At 38.9% G+C, this 12776-nt stretch overlaps 2 non-coding genes across 2 annotated transcripts; both read left to right on the top strand.

Moving 5' to 3' along the window:
- Positions 1-10191: 10191 nt before the first annotated feature.
- Positions 10192-10263, top strand: Trnap-agg. The gene has a single exon. It is a non-coding gene; the product is annotated as a tRNA-Pro (tRNA).
- Positions 10264-12188: 1925 nt separating this feature from the next.
- On the top strand, positions 12189-12308 carry Trnal-caa. The gene is made up of 2 exons: positions 12189-12226; positions 12264-12308. It is a non-coding gene; the product is annotated as a tRNA-Leu (tRNA).
- The last annotated feature ends 468 nt before the right edge of the window (positions 12309-12776 follow it).

Genomic DNA, 12776 nt, shown 5'->3' with positions numbered 1-12776 from the left:
TTTATTCAATGGAGCATTTCCAATTGCCATCAGCTTAATGCATGCCGCTCTGTGGATATTTTTATGTAATCCATCGATGCATCTACAAGTGATGGCATTCAGAGAGTTTAAATGGGGTATTTACTGAACTGACACTGACAGACGAGTTGAAATATGATTTCACCCTTTTTTTGGGTTAGATACTCTTGTTAAACTTTGTGAGCTGTCTTAGCCATGTACACTCCTAATCCCGTCACCACTCAAACTTTGTTGCCTACCCAACTCATCAACATAATTTATCCCTCCACAGCAAAAGAAACAAGAACAAAAACAAAAAAAAAAAACAAAACTCGCTGCTAATTAAATTCCTGAAAACACACAGCAAAAACCAAACCGACTTTGAAGTTAAGGTCAACCCGTCGAATTCCCACTCAAAACTCAGTCAATATTCCGTTGATGACAATGTTGCCAGCCATTTCGCATTCCTTCTAATTGTATCTCTTGAAAATATGTATATAAATATTTGAAAAATTCTCTTTTAATTGCACAAAGCCGAAAAGTTTGTCTTCAATCCTTTTTGTCATAATTACCGTGGAACAAGCGATGCTCATTGACGAGCTTTCAGTTGCTGCACCATCGAGTGGTTGCCACTGTTGCGACTTCCTGCTTTTGACAAGCTGCCACTGCGTTGGGGTTGGGGGAAACTCGGGCTCGTTGGCTGTTGCATATTCAGCAGCTCCGTCGAGCAAAAATATTACATAATTATACAAAGTATAAGGCAAAATACACAACAACATCAAGTCAGGCGACTCCAGGACTCTGTCGGCTGAGTGACTGACTGGCGTTTTGGTGTTTGATGACCCTGTTTATGAATACGTTAGCATTAATTAACTTTGATTTAATTAAACGCGCAGAGGCCAGCAACACAACCACAACTACAACTACGATCTGGCCAGAACCCGGTCACTTTCAAGGCGTCAGTCGACGCCTTAACACAACTTTACTTGACTTGACTTGACTGGAGACTGCTCCTCCTGTTGCTCCTGTTGCTTCTCTGACTGCTGCTCCTTGTTAATCTCTTAACCAGTCGCTGGCGCGTTGCGCCTTTTGCGGTTTGGCGCCACAGTTGGCAGCCAAAAAGCAGCCAACTGGAAGAACAGCAACAACAGAGTTAGAATCAGAGCCAGAGCCAGAGCCAAAGCTAGCGCCTCAAATAAGACCTGAGAGCTTGCTTCTTTCTTTCCTTCTTTTGGCACTCTTCAAGTGGAAAATCCTTTTTGCCTATTTACGTGTTCTTAACAAGAGTCAACACCGAAGGCGTTGTAGACATCACCGCCACACTCCGTTGTCTTTTGACTAAGCTTTAGTGTGCTTTGGATAAGATGACTTGTTTCAGCGACTGAAAATTGGGTCCAAAAGCTAAGAAATTCAGTCAAGCTATTTCTACGACTATTTAAATCTTTACTTTAATATATAAAAATGATCGCGAATAAAACCTGTCCTATACACACACTGCTCACAGACACAAAAGCTTTAAAAGCATCTTAAGTGTCTTGATCAGGAAGGTATTTATAATATAATATAACAATAAAAAATATACATTTTTATGACATTACCAAAGATTTAATTTTACAATTATTTACATCTGATTTAGCATGATAAAGGGATAAGTTATTTATTGAAAGGTAGTCTTATTATATCCAGAAAATGCTCTTAGTATTGTAATCTACAAAATAGAGGGCATTTAATAGTCATGTATTTCTTTTATGAAAATTAATTTAATTTAAAACATGCTTGTTTTCTTGTATGGTTTTAATCGATACTGAGCATGTACGAGTTTCTCACTTTCCTATGATTGCCATTGGCTTGTGGTTGCTTTTTATTTTTATATCCACATTTATTTTTTTTTCTTTGCATATCTGCTTTAGATCTCATTTCCTATGCACTTTGATTGTGCTACTTTCACTCTTGCTCTCTCCCTCTTACTCGCTCTGTTTCTCTTCTACTTTTGTGTATATTTTGCTGACTGCTTTCATAAATTAATTAATTGGCCTGCGGCTGGTCAACAACGACAACAGGCAAATAAATAAGCAAAAATATTTGCTTTAATTTATGTGGCAAGTGGCACAGAGTACTGAGTACTGAGTACTAAGTACCTCGCCCCAATTGAGAGACAGAGACTGAGGTTTAGCTTGAGAGACTGATACTGGCACTGACCCTACAAAATGGGAAGCCCTTTGCCCTAGTTATACACGCAGTCGTATCCAACAACCTGACTATGCCTCTGTCCTCTGTTTTCAGTTCGCCTGATGCCATTTACAAATTGCATTAGATTAAAGCGCGATAAAACTTGGGACGCGTTCACTTGGCATGATTTCGACTTATTTGCACTTACAAAAAGGCCAACCAAATAGGGTAGAAGGGCAGACACTCAGAGAGAGAGAGACAAAGAGAGAGAGAGAGAGAGAGAAGAGATGGAAAAGAGGGCAAATATACAGCCTGGCAATATTTTCCACGCCTTGCACATTTTATAAAACTCAACGCTCTCTCTTTCCTCCTTGGTCCGGGGCATGTAGAACATGGTTAATTAGCAATTAATGAAGCGATAATGAAGCCAAGATAAACGACAACGCCGACAACAACGTCGATGATGACGACGACGACGACGACGACGACGACGACGAGGATGACAACGAGGCTGTTGATGTGGCACCGGGGACACCAGGGGAATCAGCTGGAGCAGGGAGCCGCACTTTGATGCTGTCGAAGTCTTTGGCAGGCCGTAGTCGAGGTCGAGCTTGTGGTTGCTGCCTCCGTGGTGTGTGGTGCCTCCGAACGGCCTTGACGAGGATGCCGCACCGAGAAGGATGCGGATAAGCGGCAGCTGCCTGTTGGTTTAGCTTTGCTTTATTCTTTTTCGCTTTTTAGGCTGCTGGGCATAAGCAGCTTCATTTGCCGCCGCTGCTGCTATTTTTTCGTTTTTTTTTTTCTTGTTTTCTGCTAGCCAACCTTAAAATAAAATGTGTTTTTTAAGGGTCTTATTCTCTAAAAGTGTATCTGTGTGTGTTGGACGCGCGAAATTGTATCATTTCCTTGGAAAAACATCTTGTTTTTTTTTTTGGTTTTCAGGTTAATTAGTTTGCCGGCGCTGGGCATGAAAGTTTGCTGTCACTTGCAGTGGCAGAAGGCGTTGCCAATTAGCTTGTTGCGAAGGTTAGAGCCTGGAACTCAAGCTGAAACTGAATCTGATACGCGTCCGAATACCCAGTGGACGAATAGAATGGCCTTGGTCAGCAACTTTGGGCAAAAGCGATTTAAACTAGATACAAACTAAATTTGTAAGCGTGTCGAGTGTGTTAGCGAATAACAAATGCTTAAATTTTAGAATTCAATGTGTGATTACTATAAATAAAAAAATTAAAACAGTTGAAAGAGGGTTTTTTTTTAAAGTACTTCACTTATACAGGTTTAAGATGGATTGATTTTTATTTAACTTTATAAGCGTTAGTATAAATAATAGTACTTTAGTTTGTGTAATAGCTCAAGCTTCCTCAAGATTATGCAGTAAAGTCTTCTTCTGGAATGTACTTCTTATCACTACTGTCTATCGGCCTGCAACCGAGTCTTGCTCAAAAATCTGTACTACTATCTATTTGCCTCATTCAAAGACACGAGACAACTGTGGCCAATCTGCTGGTTTTCCCTTCCTTATGACAGCAACAGCACTGGCAACAGCAATCCCAAAATGCGATCTAATTTTCATGTTATTTGATAGAAAACTCTTGTTGTAGTTAGCTCGTATCCATCGTAGCTGTGTTGCACTGTGCAGTCATGCCAAGAATTTATCACACAGCCGCAACTTTTGGTTGCATCATTTGGATTTAGACGGGGCCCGGTGTGAGAGCTTGACTTGGATAACATGAACTATGGGATGCTGTGTACAAGCACCAACACCGCCACCACCACCGCCACCGACATTGCCACTGCCACTGCAGCACCTCAAGCACCACCATCTCCATCTCGTCGCCTGTTTCAATATTATCAAAAATGGTGTATCTGTAGCTGAAGCTTCCTGAATCTCGTCTCGGGCATTGCAAACATGCTCATAGTTGTTGTGTTACCCATGGATGCATCACCGGCGATCGTAACAACAGCAACTGTTGCTGTTGTTGCAGTTGTTGCAGTTGCAGTTGTTGCAGTTGCAGTTGCAGTTGTTGTCTTGGTTGCTGGCGCTGTACGAGATTAAACAATGATTGCATTTTCATTTGCATTTTAAGTCACGGTGCAAGCAAAACCAAAGCATAAGAAGTCGAGGGTCGGGATCTCACTTACCAAGTGCTCTTGCACCCCTCGTTATTTGTTGTTGTTGTTGTGGTTGCTAGAGATGAGCATAATCTTAAATGATTTGAGATTCTTCCTTAAAGCTCCTTTCAGACATATTAAAAGTCGCAACAAGTTTTAACAGTCGTGCGTGCTCGTGTCACGCTCCCATCTCTAGATCATAGTGCAGCTGCCTTTTTTGTTGTCTGACTTCATCTTGGGAAAGAAGAAGCGAGAAACAGGTTTGCCAAATCTAAACACATGCCGCCAGCATCGCCTGGCAAAGATTGAAATGCAAATCAGTTAATGGTGTTCCTGATGCTGTTGCTCTTTCTGTTGCACTGTTGCACAGTTGCAATGTTGCAAGGGCAAACACCATTCATTGAAGCTGATGTACGTGTTTGCTAGTCGGCTGCTGTTGTTATATATAATTGCCTAGGCCCAGTTCAACTGGAATTGTTTCCCCTACCCGCTTTCGGTCGTCCAGTTTCTGTTTGACCCATAACTCAAATGGCCAAAATGCTTGGTTTTAATGTTGGCTTCACGCTCATAAAAATGAAAATTTGTGCGACAGATTTTCGGAAAACACAAACAACAGAATCCCAACCCAACCCTCATTTAGAGCATTCGCTAATCTTTGGCATGTAACAGCTGCTCGGCTCTGCTTGGCATTTTCTTTCATTCCTTGTTTTTTTTTTTTTTATTCGTTTCTTTTGGCCCTTTGCTGTTGGTCTGTTAGCCTGTTAGCCTGTTGGACAGTTGGTCCGCTGGTCCTCTGGTCTGCTGTACCCACTCATCTCGATTACAAGGTGTAAATTTACTGAAGCACATAAAGCCATTTGGCGAAAGCGTCGCCTCTCTAATCCCAAGCCCATGTCCAGCTCAAAAGCCAATTCATATATTTACCGTTTTGCCACTAGACTTTAGGGGCGCATTATGCCCTAAGCTTTTTGGCCATTCGATGCCAGAGACGAACCAACAACACCATCATTTGAGCGGGGGTAAAGCTTTATAAATTTTGATGATATGCGGATTGCTGGTGTGGTGCTCATTTGTGGGGTTCACTTAAATAGCAGCTCAACGTGTTGCGCTGCTATCGGGCTTTCGCATTCGATAAGTGATGTTGATGCCACATGTGTCTTGCCAAAGTCGCAGCTACAGTTGATTACACATTTCGCAATAGTGGCATGAACGTTTTTGTTCCTTCAAATAAATCACAAGTCCGCCAATAAGCTCAGAATTGAAAAAATAGTTATTATTTTTTTATTTATTATATTTTTCTTTTTTTTTAGAAGAAGCCTAAAGCCATAAACTGTTACAACAACTTAAATTTTAAGCAATGAATAGAGGTAAAAATAGTAATATTGGCGTTCGATTAACATCACTATTAATAATTGTAAGTAAACTCTTAGAGAATATCGATGATTTCGAATTTCAATTCTAAGGGTCCCCCCTTGGAAATATTGAAAATTCAAAAGATAAATTTCGAAGTTTTCACTTTTAATCAACGTCTTATATCGTAATTAGTATAAAACAACACTTTAAATTTGAGTTGAGACCTTTGATATTACCTCTGTAAAAAATCATGAAAAATTGGAAAAAATTCGGACTTGTAAAGTTACCAAATTCAAGGTTCGACCAACTTCAAACTTCAAACTTCAAACGGAATGTCATTTTGATCATGTTTTGGCCTCTTAATTCATTCTGCATTCAAATTTTATTAATTTCTTAATAAAAATTATTTCTTGCTAGAATTCGATTTTGCTGGTAAGGGTACCCCCTTTGAAATTTCGAAAATTAAAAATTTTAAATCTTAAGTTTTCTCTTTAAATCGACTCCTTATATCGTTATTAGTATAAAACAACACTTTTAATTTGATTTTGCGACGTTTCATTTTTCTGTAAAAAATCATGTCAAATTTGAGTAAAATTTTCACTTGTAAAGTTGCTGAGTCCAATGCTCGACCAACTTCAAACTTGTATAACTTTGTCAAAACTGAACCGATTTTCAAGCAGAATGTCAGTTTAAACATGGTTTGGCCTCTAAATTTGCTCTGCATTCAAATTTTATAAATTAAAAAAAAAAATATATTTTTTGCTAGAATTCGATTTTTATGGTAAGGGTACCCCCTTTGAAATTTCGAAAATTAAAAATTTTTAATCTCAAGTTTCCACTTTTATCGACTCCTAATATTCTAAATAGTATAAAACAACACTTTAAATATGATTCTGAGACGTTTCATTTTTCTGTAAAAAATCATTTAAAATTGAAGAAAAATTCTGACTTGTAAAGACTTGTAAAGTTGCTAAGTCTAAGGTTCAACCAACTTTAAACTTTCATAACTTTGTCAAAACTGAACCGATTTTCGAGCGAAATGCCATTTTAAACATGGTTTGGCCTCTTAATTCGATCTGCATTTTTATTAATTTCTTAAAAAAAAATATTTTTTGCTAGATATTTTTTGTGGCTGTAAGGGTACCACCTTTGAAATTTCGAATCAACTCCTTATATCGCAATTAGTATAAAAAAAAGCTTTAAATTTGATTCTGAGACGTTTCATTTTTCTGAATGCAATGGGTATATGTTTTAGTATGATTCCTTGATTTTAGCAATTTCTAAAAATCTGCTATAATCTGAAAGTTATATAATTTTCAATTTGAATTATTTTAGAGACTTTTCAGCACTTGCCATCTTAGTCAATTTTTAGACCACACTTGGGTTTCCCGGTAACCTTTAGATGTCAGTCCACAAGCCTTTCATGCCACAACCACATCCAGAAATGCTGCCGTCTCCCTGGCAAAGTAAACACGTTGCCCTGCATCAATAATAACAACAACTTCAAGTCAAAGCTAAACAATCTATAAAATACAATCACTTTCAACAGGAAAATCAACAAAAACAACAAACACAGGGCCTCGCTGTCCTCGGTCTGCCCTTTAAATCATGTTCAGATCGTTCGAAGAGGAAGAAAAAACGTGCCTTGATCCCGCACTCTCCTTGGTTCTATTTGCTATGAGCCATTTTTCTATGTTGTATATTTTATACAAAGAGCGTAATTATGGGTTCGAAATATCTTTGGCAGCATCTCTTGATGATCGACATCAGCAGTCGCGAAATATATGGCTAAAACCTGATGAAAGGGCATCTTTCTGGGTCTGCTTGGAGCTGCATATGGGAGTGCTTTATATGGTCGTGCATTAAATTTAACACAGTGTTTTTTTGTTGCTGTTGTTGTTGTTGTTGCTGTTGATGATGGTCACGCCCACTAAAGTGGCATGCCGCCATGGTTATGTAAACAGCCAGGAGGAGTCGAGGAGATGCAGTGGGAGAGGAGCGGAGGACGTTGTTAAAGGCCACTAAAGTCGCTCGGGCTTTGATGATGATGATGATGATGATGATGATGAAGACAACCGACAACTGAATGACTTTGACTAAGACGTTGGAGGAGGTGGCGCATTGTAATGTGTGGTGGCCGGAGGGCAAAGGTTGCACCAGCTTCCCTCGTTTCCCCTTCAACCATCATCTTGCCACCCAGCGAAGACAGAAGACGTGTGCAGTAAGTGTTAATGTTGCATAAGTTGACTTCACTTCTAGTAAGCGCCAAGTTGAGCAGCATTTTGGGTGGCTCAGGGAATTCATCGCAAGAGCTGCACAGCAGCATCTTAGTTGGATCCATTTTAATGGATATCAATCAAAAAATTTAAATACCTAACACTAAGTAATAGTAAAACAATTATAATAATAAAATAACATTAAAATTATTACGTGTAAATTAATAAACATATTTTTTACCATCTTATGCCTGCCATTACTTTCAAAATTTGGTGAAAAAAGTCTGTATATTGATAACATATATAGTCTTAATGTCAACAACTTTCTTTATAAAATATTCTAGAAAAGACTTTCCATCGAATTATATATAATTCTTGCATTGTTATGCTCCATCAAACTCAGACTTTTAAACCTCGATGTGGGGTCAAATCCCCAGTGCCATTAGCGAAGCAACTGTGCTGTCAACTACAGTGCTGCACATGAAACTAAAGCCACCCTTACCCTATACAAAATGAAAGAAATAACCCAATGCGCAATTTAAATGAATAATTGAAAGAAAAGTTCCCAAAAAAATGTTAAATGGAAATCCATTGAGGAGTAAAATGACGCACTATGTGAAGCTTTGAGTCGTGAGCTCCTTTGAGCTAATGAATTTAAATGAGCCACCAAGTTAATGTAACCTTTCGCTTAGATTGAGTGGCTACATATTAATTACAACAACACTTACAAGCCGCCAACGAGTCTCGTTGGAAACAAGGCTAAATGTCCTGCTCAAAGAAATCATAACAGCTGTGACGTAACAAATGAGGCCAGCGGGGAGTTGCCCGCAGTTCTTTGCCCAAAAGCAACCACTTCAAATTGCCATGCAACTTTTTAGCTGAATTAAGACATAAAACATAAAAAACATTTTCAGCAGGGGGTACGGGCAGAGGGTTGTGGAGGGTGCTGCAACCCCTAAACACTAATGAAGCTATCAGCTCGCACGTACCTTAACTGTTTCAAAGAAATTTTAAGTGTGTTTACTGAGGACATAAATTGAAAAACTGACCATATGAGTTCCAACAGTGGTAACAGGGTTAGCTTTGATGTGTCAGTGCCTTCTCCTAAGCATTTCATCAAATATTTGCAATACCCTGAGAACAAAAGACAAGAGAAAAGAAAAGTAAACAAGAGGGGAGAGAGTGGCATAAAAAAAGAGATTGAAGTCAACGCACAGTGGAAAACATTGTATATTAATCGGGTAAATAAATTTATAGTTTTTAACAATATTCAATATTGATTATTGTTTTTTATAATTAATTAATTGCATTTAAGATAAAATGTACACTTTAATTTATTAAGGAAAATACAAATTATTTCGAGTTGTGAATATGCAAATACATTAAATATTTGATTTAAGCGAACTAATACTCTTGAAGGGATACATTTTTAATTCAAATTAATTTTGAATTAATGAATTATATTTTTCAAAGAATTTAATTTTATTTAACATTTGACCACTGTGCATCGATAAAGAATTGGCAGCGAAAAGACGCAGAGTAACCACAGCGAATCACGTGAGTTTATGCGGGTCACCCTCTTCTGGCCATATGATTTGTTACAATACAAAAAGCAACAGCTAGCCAAAAAAAAAATAAAATAAAAGCAGGCAATGGAAAAAAGACCAATGCATTATCGAGCAGCCGCACAATAATGTTAACGAGCAGCGCATCCAGAGATTACAATCAGTGACATAAGGCGCAGCAGAGTCCAAAGGATGTGAGGAAGAACTTTTCAATATGGGTACGGGCTGGATTCGACCCGTTCAATACTTTGCCAAAGTGGCAAATGGACTGTGGCGCATAATTTGGACTCTGTGCCACAGCTGCCGCTGCTGCTGTAGCCAAATTCAGATTTATCGATTCGAGCATATGGGCGGAGACCCAATCAATGCAATTTGGCGGATGTGGCATATGTTGGGTCAAGTGCTGCCTGATTAGTTCAGAGTGCCATGCATGGGAACGAGCTGTTGTAAGCCCAAAACAGCTATTAAACAGCTAATTGCAGTCAATAACAACCAAAGCATTTGACTTGGCCAACACCAAACAATGTGACAAAGCGATCTGTAGATATCAGGTTGATAAACTAAAGATCTTAACCCGTTAAAGGCCACTTAAGTAGCTACCAAATGTTTAATGTAATTATGTTGCTTTCGAAAGTATTCCAGCAAACTGGTTTTTTTTTCGCTGACCAAACATTTACATACGAATTCAACAAACTCAACATCGGCAACAACAAATAATAGCTTGAAAGCTAGCGTCGCTGCATTTATCAGCCAAACATTTTAAGCACTGTTCAACTGGCTCGTTGGTCTAGGGGTATGATTTCCGCTTAGGGTGCGGGAGGTCCCGGGTTCAAATCCCGGACGAGCCCAAGTTGTAAATTACTTTTTTTAAATATAATAATTTTATATAATTAAATTTTTATTTTCGTAGAGCGCTCTTTAAGATTTAAATAACTATTTCACTTTCATTTAAAAGAAAATGTATCTTATTAAATAAATTTAAACACCCATAAGTAGACTTATTGCTCACTCCCACCCAATAATCACTGAAGGAGTCTGTGTATCATAATCCAATCATGCACAATTAGTCGAACGATATATGGCCTTTTAAATACGAACAATTAAAGGTATACAATTACTTAGAGCGGACAGTGTCACATTTTGCAATGAGGTAAGCCCAGAAGGGCGGACAAAAGGGCAGGATTCGATTACCAGACAACGTTGACAGGCTGAGCGACAGGCAAAGGCCGGGAATGGAGACTGCACTTCTCTCTATGTCTGGCCTGGCTCTGACCTGGGATGGCCTGGTCTGGTGTGTTGCCCTGGTGTGTTGCCCTGGTGTGTTGCCCTGGTGTGGCGCTCGGGTGTGGCTTTGTGGCTATTGAAAACCGAAGCCACACAACGCACTCGAGACGACACAGATGCAGTGATCCCTCGTCTGGAGCATCCAATGAATTTATATGCATTGAAAATTAACACAACAAACTTTTTGGCTTGGCTGACCAAAAATCCAGAATGGGAAAGGGAGCGGAAAGGGGGAATTTGAACTGGTTGCTGTCCAAAAGGAGGCTTATGTCTGTCATTACCGTTTAAAATGCAGAGACCAAAATCCATTTGCCAGCCACTGGCTGACTGGCTGTAAGATCCGGTGCACATGTATCCCATTTAGGCTGATGTATCCGATTGCAGCCATAACAGCTGGAAGCACGTAAATCCCATTGTTTCATGCGTTTTGCATGAGAAGCGTCTGAACTGACTGCGCGCTGTCGATTTCAATGCCATTGCCACATTCACAATCACATCCACAACCACATCCATAGTGAGAGCCGCAGGCAACAGTTCAACTGCTGGAGCTGCATTTGATAGCTTAACATGTGCGAGAATTGAATACTCTTTTCACAACTGACAAACGCTGCCAGGAGAGGGTTGAATGGTGGATCAGTATTACCAGCTTGTGGTTAACAACTCATCTTGGCTCGAAGCACGCGTCGCCTGCGGACTCTGCAATTGACTTGAACCCGTGGCGCATCAATTGTTGACTGCGGCTTGTGTGATTTTTATGATGAGGCCCCAGGGCGGCAATAGCCGCAGACACAGTCACTGCCACACCAGAGCTCGTTTTGATTACCCCGCCGGAAGCGACGCTCAGGTTACATTTTAGCAACGTTTATCCAACCATAAAATGACCAAAGAAGCTTAATAGCGAACTTGCTTACAGTAGAGTCTCGTTAATTGCACACAAGCTACAAAATATCAAAGTTTTTTTTAATACATTTCATAAATTATTGTATTAAACTTGTCGTTTAGCAAAACTTTATTAGATGTTGTTACTATTAAAAAATATTTTATTGTTACTGGCCCAAAACAACATCAAATGAAATTATAAAGTTATAGCAATACCTTAAGAATATACTTAAGTATATTCGTAAATGGTTAGGAGAAACGTAGTAAAAAAATTTAGAACGTGAATTGTCCAAGAAAATGAAGACTGACTACTTTGGTGAATTTTCTACTGTTCACATACTGCTGGGAGTTACTGTGCAAGCGCGCATTTGTATCCGACATAGCAACAAACGCCAAGAGACCATTACTCGATCGTGAGCTTTTTTAGCAATCGCCCACACACATAAGCGACACACACCATTAACATAAATACACACACATGGGCACACATTATTATAAAACATTTTTCCGTTTGTTATCTAACATTTTCTCTGTTCGGTTGTTGCTCGTGTTCTATAAATAACTCAGTCTCACAGCAACAGCTCGTCAGATAGCTCACTCATTTCAACATGTCAGGATGGCCGAGCGGTCTAAGGCGCCAGACTCAAGAGCATTAATCTTGCCCTTCATAGAAGGGTGGTGAGCGTTCTGGTCCTCTCTGAGGGCGTGGGTTCGAATCCCACTTCTGACAAATACTTCTTTTTAACTTTTACTTTTTTAAATAAAAAACATATTTATGAGCATGATATACTATTTATATATATGTACATATATATTATTATATTAGTTCTTTACAATAAGAGCAAGTTCAAAGGAATTGCGCAGCAAGCAGAGATTTGCAAAGCATCGGTGTCGTATGCTCGATATGAAACTATCGAAACGATATCGCACTATCGACAACGTTAACAATTGCATTTGGGGTATTCCAGAATGTATTGCCAACTTTTTAGGCAAAAAATATATGTTTCAATCGAACTTTGAAAATATCCGTAACTATTTATAAAATAGCTTATTTTACAAAATTATTCCAGAAGAAAATGAGGGAAAGCTAGTCAATTCTTATTAATTTAAACTTTAATTATGTAAGTAAATCATAAATTTAATTACGCCAATCTCCATATGTTAGTTTCTATTACGTAGGAATTTATCTACCAATATG

This window comes from Drosophila innubila (genome assembly GCF_004354385.1).
Source record: "Drosophila innubila isolate TH190305 chromosome 3L unlocalized genomic scaffold, UK_Dinn_1.0 0_D_3L, whole genome shotgun sequence".
NCBI lineage: Eukaryota > Metazoa > Arthropoda > Insecta > Diptera > Drosophilidae > Drosophila > Drosophila innubila.
The sequence above is the reverse complement of the archived record's forward strand: the minus strand, read 5'-3'. Positions and strand labels throughout refer to the sequence as shown.